The 21,058-nt window shown below is 39.2% G+C and overlaps 1 long non-coding RNA gene across 1 annotated transcript in view; it reads right to left on the bottom strand.

Annotated features, from left to right (window-relative positions):
* Window positions 1-797: 797 nt before the first annotated feature.
* Window positions 798-21,058, bottom strand: part of LOC111576870 (uncharacterized) — a 128,395-nt gene continuing 108,134 nt past the window's right edge. The window contains exons 4-7 of the long non-coding RNA XR_008601328.1: window positions 17,620-17,905; window positions 11,790-11,838; window positions 5,364-6,197; window positions 798-4,434 (exon numbers count right to left, since the gene is read on the bottom strand). This is a non-coding gene — a long non-coding RNA (uncharacterized LOC111576870). The remainder of the gene's footprint in view (window positions 4,435-5,363; window positions 6,198-11,789; window positions 11,839-17,619; window positions 17,906-21,058) is intronic.

The raw sequence follows: 21,058 nt of genomic DNA, 5'->3' as shown, positions 1-21,058 counted from the left end.
CCAGACAGCTCCTGTCTGTACGATACTGTTCTTTCTTTTAATAAAGTTCTTATTAAGAAAGTCAGTGTCAACGGGCGTTTCTTCTCCACCTGAACATCACGGACATCAGAGAAACAACGACACAACTCAATATTTGTCTTTGAATAGGTTTTGTGTCTTTACTTTTACTCTACAATGAAATCAACTAAAACTTGCAGATAATACTGTCTATATTCAGTATAAAGCAGAAAAAATATACATTTCCCCTTCATTTTCAATATAACTGTGAATGTAGCTATTCAAATTTAACCTGAATTCAGGTTACTTCAGAAACCAGGTCACTTCTCTTTATACTTCTCTTTACACAAAGAAGTCAGATCAGCTATTGTGAAATGCAAACAGAGATCCATAAATAAAGCTTTCTGTGAATAAGACCACAACCTTAGAACAGAGCAGGTCTGTACGGATCAACGTGACGACCGAACCATGTGCTTTATGTGGAGGCCAGGCATGCTGATGCTGCACTGGAGCCTGTCCAGAGGTAACTACTGTGTGCTGAACATCTATTTTTATATTTTCCATGACATTTAATGCTCCTCTGCTCATGAGTGGTTCGTTTCTGACCCAAAAAGTACAAATACTGAGCACAGTCAGGAGTGCAAATCTAAAGATAATTGATTAGTCCGTGTTCCTTTCTGCCTCTTTCCCTTCAATGTACTGATTTAAAAATAAATGTAAAATTACTTGCTGTGTACACTCCAAGATTATTAAATTACTAGATTCACGGAGATGCTTCTTTCATTTTCAGTTCATGTGATTTTGCTGGTGTATTTGAAGAAAGCTATTTAGCTAGTGGAATTTCAGAGTGAGCAATCACTACTTTCATAGTAACTACTGATCAATAAAGTGTGGATGAAGTCAGAGAGTTGTGATGCTGCAGTTCCTCTTAGCTCCGTGGAGCCCATTAGCTTTATTCAGCGCATTGTTTTGGCTTTATGGCCCTGAACCTAATTGTTTTGATATGGTGTCACTGCTCTCATTAGTTCCAGATGAGGCAGGCAGCTGTTTCCAGTGAAGAAGAAACTCTGATAAACCCGGTGTATCCAACCTGCTCAGCACCACAACACAGCCAGCAACCAGCTGATGAACAAAGGAGGGAATGTAGGACCGAAATAACAAAAACAGATGTTGGGATCTCAAGCAACAAAGGGTGTGTAAATAAGGGAGGTAAAATCATTAAGTGGTCAGACAGACAACTTCAAATGAATGTTAATGTTTGACTCTGTTTACTGGATGTATAAACCTTCTTCTATTATAGTCAGAGGTCTGCATAAGTGCAAACACATACTTCTATGCACTGACAGAGAAAGCAGTCACACTTTGTTGACCATGTTTGTGTTACAATGTGTTTGAATGTAACTGCTTGTAACTGTATTCTGTTGTTTGCTCTCTTGTTGAGTGTTGCCTGTTTATTCTGTTGATTGTACTCTCGGCATTAATGTAAATGAGAACATCCCCTACACATTTCCCAGAACGTAAGAAGCGAGACACCGTTTGCACTTTAAAATTTTGCACTTCACTGATGTGGCTGCTATAACTGAATACTGAATATTTTCTTAAACTACATGTTTTTTGTTTGTTGGTTTTATTGCCTGTTTGTTTTTAGTTTTCATCCGCTGTTTTAATATGAGTATATCAAACAGAATTTCATTGTACAATAACAATAAAGTGATTTGAAAATTTCATTCATGATTCCTAGAGATTTAAATAAATATTGAATAGGTAAAGATTTCATTACTGACAGAATAGTAATTGAAATAGTTGCTGCGAGTCTTACATGGACTTTGATTTCTACAAATATCCTAGGTTCTGTCCACCCCCACAAGAATAATCACTGACACAGTGTTACGGTGGAGTCTGTAACCAGCTGCTGTATCAAAGTGCAAACTTCCAAGGCTCCTGGAGATTTAAATAAAGGTTGAATGAATGATTAATTCCTCAATGACAGAGTTGTAATCCAAGCAGTCACTGCAAGAGTTACAGGACAGCGACACAGTGAGAAGTTCTAAAATCTCCAGATACCCTGTGCTCTTTCCACCCAGACCAGAATAATCACAGACATGTTGTTACAGCTGAATCTGTAAACAACAGTTGTACCAAAGTGCAAACTTCAATAATTGGATATTCAAATAAAATTCAATGAAGGGTTAATTCATCACTGACAGAGTTATAATTTAAGTAGTCGCCATAAGACCTACAAACGTTTTGATTTCTACATGATTCCTGTTACCAAAAGCCAAACAGTGAGAAGTTCTAAAATCTCCAGATACCCGGTGTTCTGTCCAGCCACACAAGAATAATTACTAACACAGAGTTACAGCCTAATCTGAAATGAGCTGCTGTAAGCTTCCACAGAACCGGGTGTGTTTGCAACCATTTACGTATCAGTCTGACATGAATTTATTGTAGTATGAACAAAATTGTGTGCACACCAACTTCTACATTCTGTACCAGCCAGCACATGATGATGCAAAAACCCTGAATTGGCCTGTGTCAAGTTTGCACCTGTAATAGGGTTCACACAAACATAATTTAACTTGTCTCTTTGCTCTGTCCTTTAACCATTTCACTGTCGTTTTAAATCATCTGCTCCTTTAGTGTTCGATCTACCCTATTAGACCTGCTTCAGTCAAACTGAAGTGTTTCAAGTTAAACTGTGCTCTAAAATAATGGCAGCCTTTATTGTAAACAAGAAAAAGGTGAATAATGCATCACGTTTGTTTATGTCAAAGTCAATAATAAAGGGCATTGGCTGTAAAATAATTCTCACATTGAATGATTGCATCCCAAAGTTATCCGAGAACTTTGTGTTCTTTCTGTTCCCTACTTTGAATACTCAAGGAGTTCTTGTAGTGCTGGAGTATTTCATCCAACTTATCTGCCTGTAACAGAAAGTGCTTTCACACTTTCAGAGGCAGAAACTGTCAGAAATAACAATCTTGCAGTCAATCGTATCCTGAGTTTTAAAAAAAAACAAAAAAAAAACCCCTGCAGACCCTTCACTAAATCCAACCTGCTTCTGCATCACAGATGTCTGCACTTGGCAGCAACATGTAACTCTACACGTACATAGAAAAATGACTGTGACCTTTTTAATCGCATTTAACATTCATGGACACAATTTAATTGGAGCTTTAATCCTGATAATAGCATTAATGTATTGTGTGAAATGTGGTATTTTTCTAACAAATAAAGCACACACAGTCCATTAGAGCCAACATCTCAGCACAGGGTGTATTTCAGAGAAAAAAAAAACACATATGGTTTGATATATATGCCTATATATATCTCCTTGACAGTTTCACTTGGGTGGCAATTCCTTCATCCCTGGCAGCCGGTAAAATGGCAGCCTGCATTAACAGTGTGATGTTTAGTTCACAGGGTATTAACCAGGCTTATCCCTGCAGTGTCTGATGAGCTCCTTATCCTCAACAACCCGCCCAGTGATTTTTTTTCTCTTTCGAGGGCAATTCCCGTTTCAAGAGGAGAAAACTAGCAGTATTAAACATGCATTTAGCTAAATATAGGAGCAGAAACTGGGGACTGAAGCTCCCAGAAAGGTGGCTGATATTTCGTCGACTTCTCCTTTTTTCAGCATGTGAGAAAATTCTTCCTCTGCTTATTACTTTATTAGATGATTCATGCATGATTCATCCTGGAACGCTCGTGTTTACGGGTTGAATTCAGCCTGACTGGGTAATTGCACAGTAGCTGTTGTCTTCCCAAACAGAGAAAAAGCTCACATTTCTTTGTTTTTGCATCCTCTTTAAGGTCTAATGAGTATTTGTCATTTGTAATTACATTGTCAAGTGGCACGCTGACATTCTTGCCTTCACTAAATTCTAAGCAGCACCCAAACATTCGAATCAATCTACCTTCAAATTGTATGCCAGCTTTTGTCAGTACAATTCAACTTGAAGAAAAATAAACCCCCCAAAAAAGAGAGCACAATTCTACTTTATATGCTAAAGATTTAGTCTAGGTAAGAATGCCTTATCTATATGCAAATTATAAGTTATCAACTTCAATAACTGTTGAACGAGGTGTCTCCAAACATGCGACTGCCTTCATTTGTCAGGCTGCCAGGGTGGCCCAGTTTTTAATGCAAAGCGTTCAATCTTGAGGGAGATGGCAGCAAACACAGACAAATAGTGCACGGAAGAAGGAGCGGATAGTTAAGAGCACAGAGCGCCGCCGATGATAATGAGTCTTGTTTGTGTTGCCCACTTCATCTTTATAGCGGATGATAAAACCAACTAGTCAAAAGCAAATGAAAAACACCTCTGTAACGCTAATTGAAACAATTTCCCCGCCGTGCAGCAATGGGAGTTGTGCAGCTTTGAGGAGAAGAGGAGAAACGATGTCCTTGAGAGGATTCGGAGACGCGACGCTGTCCTGAAAATAAGAAAGAGTGAAGGCGTAATTTTAAATAATAGCTGACATTTTCTGTGTATAATGACGGGTCGCTTCATATTGTACAAAAGTTATGTCTTGTGGCCCTGGGGCAGCTCCTTTCATAAGACTTATTATAGACACAAGAAGAAAAAATGCAATCGCTGAACCTGGTACTAAAATATGAAATCACAGACAGATTTACTTTTTAAATGGCTTCACCTGGGCTGAAAGTGAAGGTGTTTGGTGGATTTATCTGAGCAAACAGATAAGAGCCTCCATTGGATAATTACTGCAATGATGAATACGTTTCTGCTGCAACAACTTATTTAACCCTAGCAGATGCAGTGAGGAGCTTCTCATTTCTTAAACAACCATATGGAAGACAAATCCTGTGGTCATGGAAAGGATGTTAATCTGTCTCAGAAGGATCAAATTATTGGCCTGCATCAAGCAAAGAAAATAACTAAGGAGATGAAACTACATTTATTTTAGGTTTCTAACTGTATACTATCGCCACCTGTTGGTTTGTTTCTTGACAGTGCTGAATTTAAGTTGTTGCATTTTCTTGTGGACAGATGTTCATTTTTTTTGTTTGTTTGTTTTTAAAGCAAAGCTTGTGTGGACAGAGGCTGAAGGTGGAAAAACTCATTGTGCACTAAGGTGTTGTCCACCCTAATATGCATATTTTTCTACAAAGTTATCTTTCTCCCTTGTTTTTTTAAAATGTATTTTCACACAAGCAACATTTTATAAAATACCTACATAGACTTTAGAACACAAAGCAACTACAAGCACTTCAATTAGCATACCAGGCGAGTGTACATCAATGAGCAGGGATGCATGATATTGGAAAAACTGACATTGCGATATTTTGTTTTTCTTGCAATATGAATAAACTTCTTAGTAAGTACAGCATGAGTAAAACTTACCAACTGCAAGGCACAGTCTGGTCCACTTGTTCACCACATCGTTGGTTGTTATACAGACTTCATGTCTTTCATCGAGGTCTCAAGACGCCAAAGTTTTGCTTTTCTTCACCTACATGTTCTGGCTTCATGATCATCCTGTAAAGATGACAATGCAAAGAGCAACTTTTCAGGTGTTTTTCCTCATTAATACAGTGGACGGTCAAACTTATGTAGAGCTCCATAGTCAAACTGGACCACAAGTCTGTTGTAGCTGAATAATATCTATCAGGACTTGATTTTTCATGTAGCTCTGGGATGGCAGTTAACAAAAACAGGTGTGCTATGCCACTGGATCATGTTTGCTAACTGTCCTAACCGGTAACACGACTTCTGCAAGGTGAAAAGTTATCGCACCGGTGATTCTCTCTGCTGTTTAAGACCCTTTGCATATGGTGCAACACTGGCAAACAGATCCAAAATGATATTTTTAATTTGGATGGCATTCAGATCTGACTTAGCACTCATCAAATTAGTCTCATTGACACTACAGGGAACGTGTTTGTGGTCAACTTCATCCTCTCTGTAGCAAAATATTTCCAAACAATTGTTTTTACGACCACATCCTCATTCTTACATTTTTGCAGTAACAATGACTGAGCTGATCCAAAAAAGAGTTTCAAAAGCTTCCTTGTGTTATTACATGACAGCGTTTTTCACCAACTCCCCTTTTTAACATGCCTCCACCTTGTCTTGGACATACAGGTTCAGTGTGAAGCTGTTGGGTTTGGGTCGCCAACATCCGCCTGCTGAGAGAATCCTGGCTGCCTCATTCTTCCATCTGTCTGCCTGCAGAAACTCCAACCACAAAAGGCAAATTGTCACAGAAATCCAAAACGGAAAGAGTCTCTTTTTTCAGTCTCTTTGAATGTCAGGGAGTTGCATATATCTAATACACTTGAAGGCAAAATGGTTGAGATTCATCCAGTCTGAGGCAGATGATTTGAGCCTTAGAAGCCCCTAAGAGCTATAGCCCTTATCTGGTCCTCCTTCCCTGAGCGGACGGCGACTGTATGAACGCTTCCTCCAATCGTCTGAGCTGCTCTTATCTCTGGTCTGCTGCATACCTTCCCAATGCACTCACAAAAATGAGCCACAATTCATTTAACTGCATGTTAACAGTTTCATCCCACTCCTCCAAAAAAAATTTTTTTAAAAGTGATACGTGACATTTCCATTTGGGAGAAAAAGGTACTTGATATTTTTTCCTATTAACACATGATTGCACCATCTAAATACGTTCCCACAAAAGGTCAAGGCACGGCTGATGACACACAGAATAACTTTTCCCTCTCCTCATTCAGTTTGTAATAGAGGGTGAATTTCACAATCTCTTTTTTAAAGGATAATCTGATGGAGTTTTGCCATTGTGCGGAAGTTCACAAATGTTGTACGAGCTCATCTCCACAACGGAAATCAATAAGAGCAAGATAAATGCTTGAAAGCACTGCAGCACCTTAAACAATAATTTAGTTATAGGTGGCTTAAATTCCCAGCGTGGCTTCCACAAGGGTTATTAACACATTTGGAGTTTATCATGGTGCAGCGCTTTGCGACAAATAAAACAAAGGCTGAAATGTGTTTGTGTAGCAGTGGGGCACGCTACATCACTGTAATTGAGTGTATGCAGGACGAACAGCAGGACAACAGCTCACATATGCACAGTTCAAAGCAGCTAAATGGTATAAAGTCAAACTGTGTAACATATACAGCTACAGATTTTTTAGAAGAAATGTTCAATAAAATGTGGTTTTACCACTAAATTGTGTTTAAGAATACACCAGTAATGAAGTATTTCTGAGACTCTAAGTGCAAACAAGGTGTTTTTTGTTGGATAAATAACAAAAATAAACGTTTTTGTGTGTTATGTGTGAAATAAATGCTACGTCATGCTAAATTCCCTGTTTGCCTGCTGGAGAAGCTACAAAACCATCTGGAATAGCACTAAAAACACAAACCCCTCGAGTCTGTGTCACAGTGTTTAGTGAATTATATGCACTTAAATTCACACTGCCTTCAAAAGGTGCACATGAAATACAGAAATAACACTTTTCCTGAAGGTTTTTAAACCTTCCTGGCTCATAATGAGTAGGTAACAGCATAGAACAGACAGAACATACTGCAAACTAATCTTTACCAACACATCACTAAACTTACATTAAAAGACGGAGTCTGTGTTTCTGGAGAAAGACTGTTGATATTTAGCTCATTAGCATGTTTGGATAGTTAGTATGTGCCAGATTTGCACAGGGCACTCTGGTGCAATGTTGTATGGACCAGATTGAGCCACTTTGTTTCCCATTTACAAGTGGCAGGGTTGAACAAACACCTTTTTCAATTTTTTTTTCATTTTTTAAAAAATTGCACGTAGAAAACAGGAAGCAGACTGTGAGAAGATATGCACTGAATTTGACAAAAAGATAAGAACAAGATGTGTTGGATAAGAATCACACACCCGACATATAAAGCCATTTTGTGGGATTTACCAAATGATTTCTCACAATGCTCATTTAGTCAGTCAGGCAGCATGCAGGTATTTATTCATTATTATTTTTTGTAGTAAGGGAAGAAGAAACAAGGTTCTTGGACTGTGCATTAATCTTCATACAAACCCCTAATGGTACAGTAGACAGCTACATTTCATTTAAACAGAATCTTTATGGAATAACTTGACAGCTGAACCTGTCCTCATTCGTAGCGCGTCAAAGACTAGCTTTGTGAAAGTTACAAGGTGTTCTTTGGCATTGGTGCCGCCTCGTGTCAGTATTCTCCACAGCAGTTTTTGCAGTGTAAAAGAACCTAATAATTCCAACAGCCTCTTTTACAGACATCTGAAGTGGCACATAGTTAAATTCCTTGTTTGTTTTCATAGACTTGGACCTGGATTTGTCCTTTTTATTTTGTCACCGAAGTCTCGTTTACAGTCACTTGCTAAGTTTGGACACCAAAACTAGTTAGTAAAGGTTAGGAAAAGAACCCAGTTTGAGTTAAAATGCACCCTTTGACAACATTAACCACCCAAACTTTACCTAAAAAGGAGCGATGGTGACAACACCAGCTGTTCAGCTACAGTCTCGTAGCATCTATTCCTGACGTTTAGGGATTTTTCTATATATAGTTGAACTTCGTCTGCTGGAAAGTGACGCTACAATGTACCCAGTGTGTTACAATATGAAGCTAAGGGTCAGTATGCAATGAGTTGCAGATGAGACCAGTCTTGATATCTGTGTCTGCATGAACACACTTATCAAGCATCTTTTCTGTTTGGTCTCCAGATGTGCATCACTCTACAATTCTCAAAATTCAAAAAAGGAGGCTAATTATTTCGTCAGTCTTTCGGTTTAAGTCGTGATCCTCAGTGATTGGCCGCACCCACAAATCAGTGCAGCTGCCATCTGCAGATCTAAGCTTTTGCAGCCCCCAGTTCCACTTAATGCACTGCAACATCATCCAAACATGGCGCCAACCAATGATCAGGACGTGTGCTCCAGAGCTTAATGTGATATCGCACTGGTAGCCTCTGCACACGTCTCCCTCAGCTGAATATATAATAATGCAAAATATATAAATGATGCAGAATAGGAGCTTAATAAATGTATGTTTTCCATGACTATTACTGTGACTTCAGGCTAAAGAAAGTCTTATACAATTCCATTTTACATTTACTTTGCTTGTACTGCCAACTCAACACAGCAAAGGGGCCTCGGGTGCAGATAAAGAAAGCTTACAATCCAGGTAGACTGTAGTGTTGCTACCAAGCTATCTCCAATATTAAAGAATTAATGTTCTGAAATATTATCAGTTCAGAAGAGAGGTTGCGAGGAAGCAGCACTGATTCTAATTTTCACAGCTGACAGGTAAATAAAATGAAAATGAAGGTTTTAGCGGAAAAATAATCATCATTCTAATTTATAATGATTCTGGTTGGAGATCCAGACATGATTTTCCAATAAGTATCTCAGAGAGTTATTATTATCCAATGATTTTCCTGCAATTTTTCTCTTTTAACAAAGCAGTTTTCACCCCCTCAACATCTCTGTCAACTTCACATTAATGGCTCCTTAAAATGGCTCTCCAACTGCCTGTAGCTAATAGGTGCCCATTGGCATTAAGCTTTCAAAATCAGTGTATTTTTAAAATAAATAAAACGTCTTCAAGATGTTGGAGCTCTACTGCTCAAACAACACTTTTACCAGTGCGAATTCTGTTACATTTTACATGCACAGTTTAAATTGTAGGAGCTAAAACAACATATAATCTGGTAAGAAAAGTAAAGCTTGTTTAATGCTTGACGTGTCCACGTGGTTTCGCGAGGACAAATTACATCATTTTAGCAGCCACGCCCCCTTGCGCGGTCCTTAGCAAAGCAGAAAATTTCTGCGTCGCGCACGTCCAAAGTTTTCTTGCAACGCAGGCAGAGACAGGCGGAAAACATGGTGGAAGAACAGGAGTTCATGCTGAAATGCAACTATTTGGTAAAATGCCATGTTGTAAGTGGTGTAAACAATGGCAAACCTCTTCTACTGTGTTTGCGATACACTGCCCCCTGCAGTTTGGGAGCAGACGCCGCATGGAGTATAAAAGCCACGCATTCTCGTGCAGATTTGGCACGTCACGTTCGTACAGAAAGCATAATCCAGGCCTAACTCAGTAAGAAGCAAAGAGAGATTCAGCCTCTCTCTAACTCCGGTCCATTTTCCACTTTAATCAGTATTTCAGCAGATATAATTACCTTGCTCATAATAACAAGCTGTCTGCAAAATCACTGATGAATTAAAAACAAATCATCAAGCTATGAATGTGCAGCTTCCTTTTCTTAAATGATATATATATATATATATATATATATATATATATATATATATATATATATATATATATATATATATATATATATAATGCTGAGGCTCTGTCTTAACGATGATACATTCCTGTGTGCAGAAAAGGAGGAAACAAACGGTTTTATGGTTTAACTCAACTTCAATGAAGGCACTCAAACAATGCGTTAAACCAATTCCATTAACAAAGCACAAGGGAAGTGATGGCGTGCCTAATATACATGCAGACTATGGGTGTATAAAATGACAAAGGAACAAATAGGCATGAAAGACTCACATTTGACTGAAGGCAAATAAACCTTGTGGATGTATGGATCTCTGGGGAAGACTGTTGAAAACTGACTTGTACATAAAGCCCACAGGCAGCACCTTACAGTACTGCCGCTGCGCTCCCCCCTACGTTGCATTGTAAATATTGCTATACACAGTTTCTAAAGGAGATTTTAAAAAGTGCACTTTTGCACTTTGTTGTGTTGGAGATATAATTTTAAATGGAAAAAAATAAAAATATTAAAAGTGAAATCTCTTGTTTACAAAACTATGCAGACCATTCATTCAGTACTTGAGGTTGCAGTTCCAGTTCTCTGGTTTCTCCAGAAACTTGGCAAACATGGATTTAGGCCATTTATCTCATTAGTCATGTAAACCCCCTCAGGCTCCATCATATGAGATTGGAAGTGTCTGTGAACCACCATCTTCAGGTCTCCTCACAGATGTTCTCACAGGTCTGGACTTGTGTTAGACTACTTGAAGACAGTCAGAGACTACTTGTACTGAAGTCACTCCACTGTTAGTCTTAGCTGTCTTAGACTCAGGTCATTGTGGTGCTAAATGGTATCACTGTATTTCACTGCATAACCCTTATGATACTGCTACTACAAAGCTTCATTGTAGTGATAGTAGAAGCCAAGTGATGAGCAATGTCTAGGAGGTAAACAAACATAGACATTGTTCTTGGAGTTCAGCCCGAAAAGAGCAGTTTATGTCGCATCCGATGAGAGTGTCTTCATGCTCTCAGAAGTGTTGTTTGCCTTTGTTCTGTCAAGCTACCCAAACATAAAGACTGGGTTGATGAAATCTTGCTGTGAGGATTGCCCTTTCTGCAAATTCTCCATCTCTGCAATAGATTTTTCTTCTTAGTCACCTCCCTAACCAAGGTACTCACTGCTCGGTTACTCCCGGTAAAAATCCAGATTGTTCTTGGTGCACATGAACAAAGCGTATATGGTCATGAGTCAGGAGACCATGTGACTTTGAGCTTTCTACATCTGCAGATGTTTTACACATGTTTTTGGAACCACTGTTAAATGCATTTTATTTGTGATTTCACCACTGGTCTCAAACTGGAACAGACACATAACATTCTGTATCAGTGGTTGTAATAAGCTTGGAGGTACAAACTATAAGCTGTTATATATACATATGAAGACATTTATTTTTGCCATTTCTCAAACCAAGAATGAGCAGCTGCCTCACAGTCCACCACATTTGTTTACTATTTTAGAGCTGCTTCTGTTAACTGTAAGATATCTGAGCAATGAGCAAAACTCACCAAATCATCTGCTGCTGGCTGCAAGAGTGACACAAGAGTCTTCATGCATCTGCGGAACAGAACACTCAGTGGGTTACTGTTATTAATGATGGCAATGTCACTACAACAATAGGAAAATCCTGAGTGTGCATTGTGTAGCTAACATGGCTGCAGTTAACATTAGCTTTGATGGTTCACAGCTCAGAGTTCTGTGGAAACTGTAAGACTGAGGGACATCCAGAGATGGTGGAAACTTTAATATAATAATCATAAAACACTAAAGAAGGACTGGGTGTGTTACTGTGTTTTTATGTTTGCTGTTGTGTTTCAGCCCAACCTAAACTCAGCTGTTCTTGACATCTCTTAGCTTCTCTCCTGCTCTCTGTGCTCATATATACTGCATTTGAACACAGCTAATATCACAATAAAGTTGTTGTCATTCTTGTTTCTGTTGTTAGACAGAAGAATATGTATGAAATAGCGACAGAAATGCAGCTCACTGACCAGATGTTAACCAGCAGTTAACCAGAGCCATTTCCAAGCTTCTGCTCCGCAACTGAAATAGATATTTCATGAAATTGTCTGACAAACTCAACAAACACATGCGTCAAAAGCAACGACTGTGCTGTAAATTCATGCATTTCCATGGAAAATAATCGCTCACAGAAGAAAGTCCTAGTCTCACTTTCACATCCTACAAGCTGTCAATCACAGAGAGTCTTCTTCCTGAAGTGGGACAACAGCAGTCCCACTGTATTAAAATCTACAGGCACTGAAACAGCCTGTCATGGTGAAATGAACCATCTCTGTACTATTTTGAGTCAAAAAATCAAAACATTGTCGGAACATGTAAGACTTTTATTAATTTGATAAAAAGGGGCTCAATCTTTAACGGTTTTTAAATGTTGCACGTATTTTCTTGCAGTTTAGTAGAGTCTTTTTGCATTTCATGCTTTGCTTGCAGTTGAAGTCAGGAAGCTTTACAGTGCCTGAGGTCACTGAGGAAAGACCACTATTGTCCATTAATAAAGAGATAAGAGCCCATTATTGTATTTTCTCTTAATCTCTGTCAAAAGACTTCACACTCAATGACGCACACATGAACCTACTCACCACCAGCCAAGGGCATGAAATCAATCTCAATGATCATATACAGCCTGGATGAGTGCAGCACTCAGAGTAAAACATGCGTCCTGAGATGTACCATCGATGTGACGTTCACACGACAGTAAGAACGGGTCTCATTTTACCTGAGACATCAGCAAATGGAGAGAGGCCCTGTGGGATTCAAGGTTACCCTCTATCACCGGGAGATATCATTAAGGCAGGATGGGAAGACAAATCTGCAGACCCTTTCTCTATTCCCCAGCATCACAGCCAATCTGTTTATTGGTATTCTAACGACTGCAATGCACAGATGTCATCATGGCGAGGTCACTTTTCTACTCCACTGTGCCTCACATTCAGCACATTTTTAACACATTAAAATATGCTCAGCAGCCCCCTGGTGTCACGCTCTCCTTCACCACATTCATTGGTATGTTGCATATCATAGCAGGGTGATGTCAATCACTGTACCCAGAGAAAAAGTTTCACATTAGCTATTTTTTTAATGGTATGTAAATGCTACATCGACAGAAAAAAAAACAAAAAAAAAAAAACAGACCAGTTCCTGTTCTGTGAAAGGCCTGACTCAGTCTGCACAGGTCTCATGTGAGGCCTCTCCGCTGAGGAGCAAGTTTTTAGTAAAGAATAATGTCATTTCAGTATTGCATTCCCTAACTTGATCTTTTCTCCAGTGTCCAAGTCTTTGCAATTAACAGGTCATCTGTTTTTCTTTATTGCCGACTTGGCAGATGCCTGAAGTCTGCTGGTTTCCTCCGGAGAGCTGTGGCTGTGCTCTCCCCGACGCCTCCATTGATTATAGGAGCTGATAGGACCGAGACATCGGGGAGCTCATTCTATAAACGCTGCATGCTGTTTGTTCCCCCGTGTGCTGTCCAGGCTCTGCTCCCTCTCAAGTGGAAGGTTTTATATATATGTATATATATATATATATATATATATATATATATATATATATATATATATATATATATATATATATGTATATATGTGTGTGTGTGTGTGTGTGTGTGTGTGTGTGTGTGTGTGTATGTGTGTGTGGACATGTAGTTAGTTGGTGCGAGGCAGGAAAAGCAAGCCAAAGATAATCTGAGGAGTGAGAAAGAAATAAGCAGGCATAGAAAACTTCTGCAGTATGCAGCTGCCACCAACACTGCTGGAGTCAGCTCCTCAGACAAACGTTTTCTTTCTGCTTTCACTTCATCTGCTTTCTCGTTATTGCTTCTATTTTACCTCCTTCTTTCTTCTGTACATCCCTCTTTTATCCCATTTTTTGCTGCTTCCCTTCCTCCCCTTTCCTGCTGCTACTATTACCGGCTACGTTAATGCCAGGTGTGTAATTGTGATTCTACTCGTTATTATTAAAGTACAGTAAAAAGTGGCAGATTCAGGTCAGTTGCTGCACTCATGATGGATCTGAGAAGAAAAAAAATGCACCTGGGTATCCAAACATACAAACCAAAAGACAGTGAATCAATAAAATATAACAAGTGTAATTCTTTTTTCCCCCTCATGTGCTCCAATTAGTGTGTTTTCAAATTAATGACCGGCGTTTTTCCTTAATAGAGGTTTTACTGAGTACCAAAATGATAAGAATCAACAATAGAAACATTTTTTTTAACCTGTTTTGTTAATTAGGGTTTCGTTTAATCAGCCATACTATCCATCCATCCATTTTCTTCCTCTTATCCAGGTCAGATCTCTAACCAAGTCATTCCTGACGTTTCTCTTCCCAGCTATGTTTTCCAGATAATTTTGAGGGATCCAGAATAGTCTCCAGGTTAGATGAGATATGTAATTCGACCAGTATGTTCAGGGTTTACACTAGGATCTTCTTCCAACTGGATTTGCCCAGAAAACCTCCAAATTAAGGTGCCTAAGAAGCATCCTGATCAGATGAACAACCTCAGTCAGATCTTTTCAAGGAGAAGCAACTATCTTATGGAAGGAAAACTCATTTCAACAGCTTGTATCTCCACCTGTCACCACACAGAGCTCATGATTATAGCTGAGGGTGGAACATAGTTTGAGTGGCAAATCGGAAATTTTGCCTTCAGACTCAGCTCCCTTTTCATTCCACAACATTCCAGCACAAAGGACCAAATAGTCTGAAAAACAGGAAAATGCACTTTGCTATTGGCAGACCAATCATGCTGGCCCATATTCAGCCAGGAAAACTCCGAATTCAAAGCTTCAATTCTAAACAAAATCACATTTGTAATTACATTTTATTGCACAAGAACAATATGATTAAAAACCTCCACCTTGTTGTAAGGTCTTTTCATCAAGCATGAATGTTCAGTCTCCAATTTTAGTCCAAAAAACATGGAACTTACATAAATAACAGCCCAAACTGAGAAAATCTGCAGAGGAAGCTCTTGTCAGACGATCAAACTTTGACAGGTACCTATTCCAAGCTCAAGATTTAACTTTCAGGATCAATATTTTTTAAAATTTTAAAGATTTTTAATGGAATCCAGTGATGACACAAAGTTTTAACAAACTAACATCAAAGTACGTCTGTGTACCTTCATCCAACATCAAACAAAACTGCATTAAGCTGAAGCTGCTCATTTATCAGGGCCTAATAACTTTCTACTTTCATTTTACTGTGTTAAGGTATGGTCAATTTACACTTCAGTCCTGCAAATATTGGATTCATTATCCATTCACTTCCTCTGATACTGTTCCTGTGTGTCTGGCTCTGCTGCACAAAGTCAGGCAAAAAAAAAAAAAAAAAAAACCTGACAAATGTAGAAGTTGTTATTCTAACCTGTTCCATTATCATTTTTGGTGCATTACCACTTTTAGAGACAAGAAACTGTAATAATGCTATCATACACTTTATATTTAGGGATTGCTGTGACAAATATTCAGACCTCATAGATGCATAGCTTTACGCTGTGTGTACAGCCTCCTGAATCTGCAGCAACAGTCAGAATTACTAAAACAAGGTCTTTGCACTTGTTAGAGTTAATTAGACTTAATTAAAATATAATTATAAAATATTCAAGTTGTCCATGTTGCATTTTATTGTTAAGGGGTTCAATACGAACTTAGAGTTCCAAACGATCATTTTGTAAAACTGACTAATCAGTAGAATAGAGATGGAATAATCACTTGAAAAATAGTCATTAGTGGTATCCTTAAATTTGCAAGAGGTATGCAGATCATTTACCAAGCTAACAACCAGGACTGGAATGGAACAACGAAGAAAAAAAAATAACAAAAAACAAAACACAGCCCTAGCATTTTGGCCCAGATTGGCCCACAGCCATCGATCATGCTCCACCTACAGGATCTTACAACTGCCTAAAAACACTAAAGCCATGTACTGAATAAGAGAGAATCAAGGAAATTTAAAGCAGAGGTAACCTGATATTTACCTTTAATAAGTGGCACTGCAATATTCTGTTGTGATAAAACCTAAAACAAGTGAAGGCATCCTGTGTGTGCAAGAGAGAGAAGATATGGCAATTCTAATAAGGTTTTAAAGAAAACATTTCAGGGGCTGCACAGTGGGTCAGTGGTTAGCACTTTTGCCTTGCAGCTAGAAGATCCTCGGTTCTTCGCGGAATCTTTCTGCATGGAGTTTGCATGTTCTCCCTGTGCATGCATGGGTTTTCTCCAGGGTCTCCGGCTTCCTCCCACAATCCAAAAACATGCTGAGGTTAATTGATGATTCTAAATTGTCCGTAGGTGTGAATGCGAGTGTGACTGTTTGTTTGTATATGTAGCGGTAGGCTGGCAACCTGTCCAGAGTGTCCCCTGTCTTCACCCTAAGGCAACTGGGATAGACTCCAGCCCCCACATGACTCTAATGAGGATTAAGCAATGTATAAACAATGGATGGAGGGATGGACATTTTAGTTTCATGTTCAAAGAACATTTTAAGGATATTCATCATTTATCATATCAACAATCTTCATATGAGGTTAAAAGTAAACTAAGACATAAATTGCAACACTCACACAATGTTTGGAGGATGTTGCCAATAGTACAGATTCTATTCTATGGTAACAAAGGAAAAACATTCTCACACCAGCATTCAAATTGTTTCCAAGATGAGTCCTCCAAAAAGAGAATGCTATTTATAAAACATACCTCTGATGTGATATTTTAACAAAGGTTAAACACTCTGCTCGCAATGTTCTTCAGGGGATGTTGCTAAGCTAACACATTATAAGATGTTCTTTAATAAAACATTAGCACAGTGTTCCATTATAACAAGGGTAGGATGTTCTCGCTGCAAAATTAGGCGAACATTTTAAGAACACTAGTGTATAATGGTCCAGTAACGTATTTTGGGAACTTTATACTACCTTTGAAGAGAACATTCTGGGAACTAAGATAAAACATCCAACTGAAAACATTAATAGAGCCTTGAAGAACTTTATTATGTTGTTTTTAGAACAAAAGAATTCTAGCTGTTACCTATTTGTGTCCTTCAGAATCAAATATGTCAAAATGTGTACTTAATATTTCTCAACAATTGTCTATTTGGTTCTATGTATGTATTTCTGTCTGCATAATATTCATTGTAAATATTAGAGTTTTGTCTCTCTGTCATAGTAGTAAGGATTTAGTTTAGTCTACCATACCCTGAATTTTTGGTGAGCAATGCCAATTACCTCTACAATACATTATTTATCCCAGTGTTGTGCTGTATTCATGAAATTAGAATAAATAACACTGTGACACACACATAGAGAATGCATTCCCATACCGGAGATAAATGAAAGTCAGACCCAGTTTCAGCTTCGTCTGCAGAGAGTGGGAGGTCTTGCTCCCTCCCTTGCCGAGGGGATTCAGCAGCGCTTCAGTTGTTCATCTCCAGAGTTGGTCCAGTGCACAGCTCCATTTGTAGCATCAACTGTCTGAATGCACAGCTTGTTAGCGGCTCCAGGCCAGCGAGCTCACTGTGGTGCAACGGGGACGTAAGCAGGGAAGCAGCAGGCCCACCGGCACCACCGGCCCAGCCTTAATGGTCATCATAGCAGACAGGTCGGATACTGGTTGGTAAAAGAGAGAGGGAGGACATGGAGTGATATGGGGAGATGAACAGAGAGAGCAGAAATGGCAACAGCATGACGCTTCTTTGATGATATTAAAAACAAAAATGAAAAAACAGACATCCCGGGGTTTTCTGTCTGTCAAAATACTGCCGTGTGCAGAAAAGGCCAGGAGAGCTGTCAAGTTAATGTGGGCTGTGGGCTAAAGGGTGCTAAAAAAATACAGTAAATGCTACGGGATCAGAAGAAAGAGAAAAGTGAGAACAGTGAGGGTGGAGATTTTCTGCATAGAGCCTAAGTTAGTGTACCTGCCTATCTGTAAGAGAAGTAAGACAGAGCGTGACCCTGGGTGCAAATATGAAATTGAAGTTCTGAAAGACACAGGGGATTATTATGGGTTTAAAAGAAGTACAAGTTATACCTCTGCAGGCAAAAGTTGGTGAAGTATTGTAAGTTTAAAGGTCAAACATGTTGGGGGTGTATTGTGTCAGATTCTTTGAACTACACCAGCAACTCGACTCCAGGGAGGACAGTTTGTTTCAGAGGCAGAATATTTAACAACTGTTGCATGTATTATCATGGAGATTTCTACATTTATGTTTCCTGGAAGATGTCTTAGTTTCTTCTTCTTCCATCTGTTTATATGGAAAAAAGAAAGTATAACAGGTTACATGAAGGAACATGCAAAAAAATAAATAAAATCAAGTGATAAAGAATGTTTGACATTACTCAGCAAAGTCGGATTTGGATTTTGTTAATATCCGGTATGTCAACATTTTCCAATTTATTTTGGCTGATTGCAGATATATGCGATGCAAGGATATTTTTTTCATGTTTTTTCTAATTTTGAAAAACATCAGGCCTCTACTGCAGCAGAATAACACACTATTATGCATTTTATGATAATAATGGTCTGGCAATACGTGAGACACAAAGTTTAAAGTTAAACAATAAAACAAGCTATTATTTATATCATCAAAGTAAATTAAACCTGTAATAAAGTGATAAGAAACCCCATAAAGTCACATGACATTAACGTTGGTACAATCCTAAAGCTCTGAAACTTGTAAATCCTCATTGGCTGCTCACCACCAAATGGAGTAACTTTCCACTAAATCTTGTAGGTACAACCAACTATTTTAACAATCAGTGGCTAATGTATCCGTGAACTATATACAGTGTATGGTTATTTATTCCTGCACTTCACTCAAATGTGTCCCACCAGAACTACATCGCATTTCACTTACATCCACCATGAAACCATCCAACAAACAAGGGAGGGACAGCTTTCTCCATGTGACAGGGAATGAACCTGCAAGATCGAGGTGTGAAACATCACTGATTGATATTTGAGCTTCACCAATGTGTCCAGTGAGAAGGTGAATATTAAACCCACTTCATTATTAGTTAAAAAACTTATTTGCAGGGATCGTTTTGTTAACTTTCTTCTGCTCCAGTGGCAATTTAACCTTGTGTCCACAACAGAGGAAATTCCATCTTTTAGAATGAATTGACTGTAGCCAAAATGAAGTGCGTGAGTTAGGACGATTGACAGTCTTCAGGCTGGAACGGATCAGCCTCCGGCATGATTTGGGTAAATAGGAAATAAGTTTTGGGAAAGGAATTTGTTCTCAGCGGCCTGCAGAGACCAGAAACATGTTTGTAACGTTGTAATTAACATAAAGTTACTCAGCCATGTTGGAGTCTAAAAAGCACAGCAGGAGCGAGGGCAAACTGGCTGCCAGCGCTTGTTTTCTGAGGAAGAGCGAGACAAAGACTAAAACAAACAGCATCTGTTAACAAAGGCAAACTGTATGACCCACTTAGAGCGGGGCTCCGACTGCAGAGGTCTTCTTCTCTATGTTCTGTGCACTTCAAAGTTGCTCCCTCATTACTCCCATTTGAACCGGGCGACAAGACGCTCCGCTGACTCCCCACTTCAGCCGAGCTTGTTTTCCAGCGTCCTCTCTGAGGCCAGATGGAGCCGAACACGGAGCGAACATTTGCACTTTCTGCAGGGTTACAGGCATCTGCGTCGTGCTTTGACTTCACTCTGAGCACGTTTCCCGGCCGACGCTGAAAACAGCAGGCGCAGAGCCACAAGTACACACTGTATGTAGAACAAGCGTGATGATAAATCTGTAAAATCAACCAATTAGGATGGAAATGGAACCAGGACAACAGTTGCCCCCATGGTGCTAAACGGGAAAATTGAAAAACAAGCCACCTGGAGATGCTAGCAGGTGGAGCTAACAACTGCTGAAAACTCAAACAAATTAAGTCCTATTTAAAGAGCGGCAGAGGTGTTGGCGCTGTGTCGACGAAAGCAAAAAGAGAGGAGAGTGAAAGGTGTAAAATGGAACAACTCCCAGGGGCACGAGCATTCATATTTTGCAGGGAACAACAGGAACCTGAACGGGATTGTTGAAGAAATATAACAGCCATTAGTGGTGCAGAAAGCGGTTGCAGACAATGAGGAAATCATTTTCCTTCAGCATGTAACAGTCCCTCAAAAGTGAATGGAATGATTCCTGCGGAGGGAAACACTCCGGGGTCGCAGGGGAGGCAGTGTGTTGTGTGTGTGGTAGTGTGTCTGTGCGGGTCTATGTGTTAGTGTCACAGAGAGGTTATAAACTGAATAGGAGGTCTTCAACCCAGGTTAGTTTATTTGTCTCACTAAAATAGCCTCTGGGTGCACAGTGAAATGAGAAACAGCAGCAGGCGGTAACTCCCCTGGAAATAATCTTGTGCAGACTCCTACTGCTGGGCCTGTCAGCTGCACACAGCCCTCAAATTACATGTTTCTTTACACGATAATTGCAATTGCTGGTTATTATTGACTGAGGCTACCTCAAAATGAGCATAAATACAGGTATCTATGGAGAGGATACATTTAGAATGTCCACAATACCTGTCAATTATATGCAAATTTCTGAACACGTGAAATTGAAACAATAGCAGGGATTCTGTAAAGGGTTGACCTGAAACAGAAAAAGAAATTGGAAACTGTCAATATTATTTTATAGGTTGTTTTGTATGTTCTATTAAAAAAGTCAGCTGCATAAAAGCACGTTCTGCTCTGTCTCAAACTCTGAGAAATGTCTTTGTAGATCCTTGACCTGATTCTGATGATGGATTTCTTTTCAAGTTGCC

Source organism: Amphiprion ocellaris, chromosome 4 (assembly GCF_022539595.1).
Source record: "Amphiprion ocellaris isolate individual 3 ecotype Okinawa chromosome 4, ASM2253959v1, whole genome shotgun sequence".
Taxonomy (NCBI): Eukaryota; Metazoa; Chordata; class Actinopteri; family Pomacentridae; genus Amphiprion; species Amphiprion ocellaris.
The sequence above is the reverse complement of the archived record's forward strand: the minus strand, read 5'-3'. Positions and strand labels throughout refer to the sequence as shown.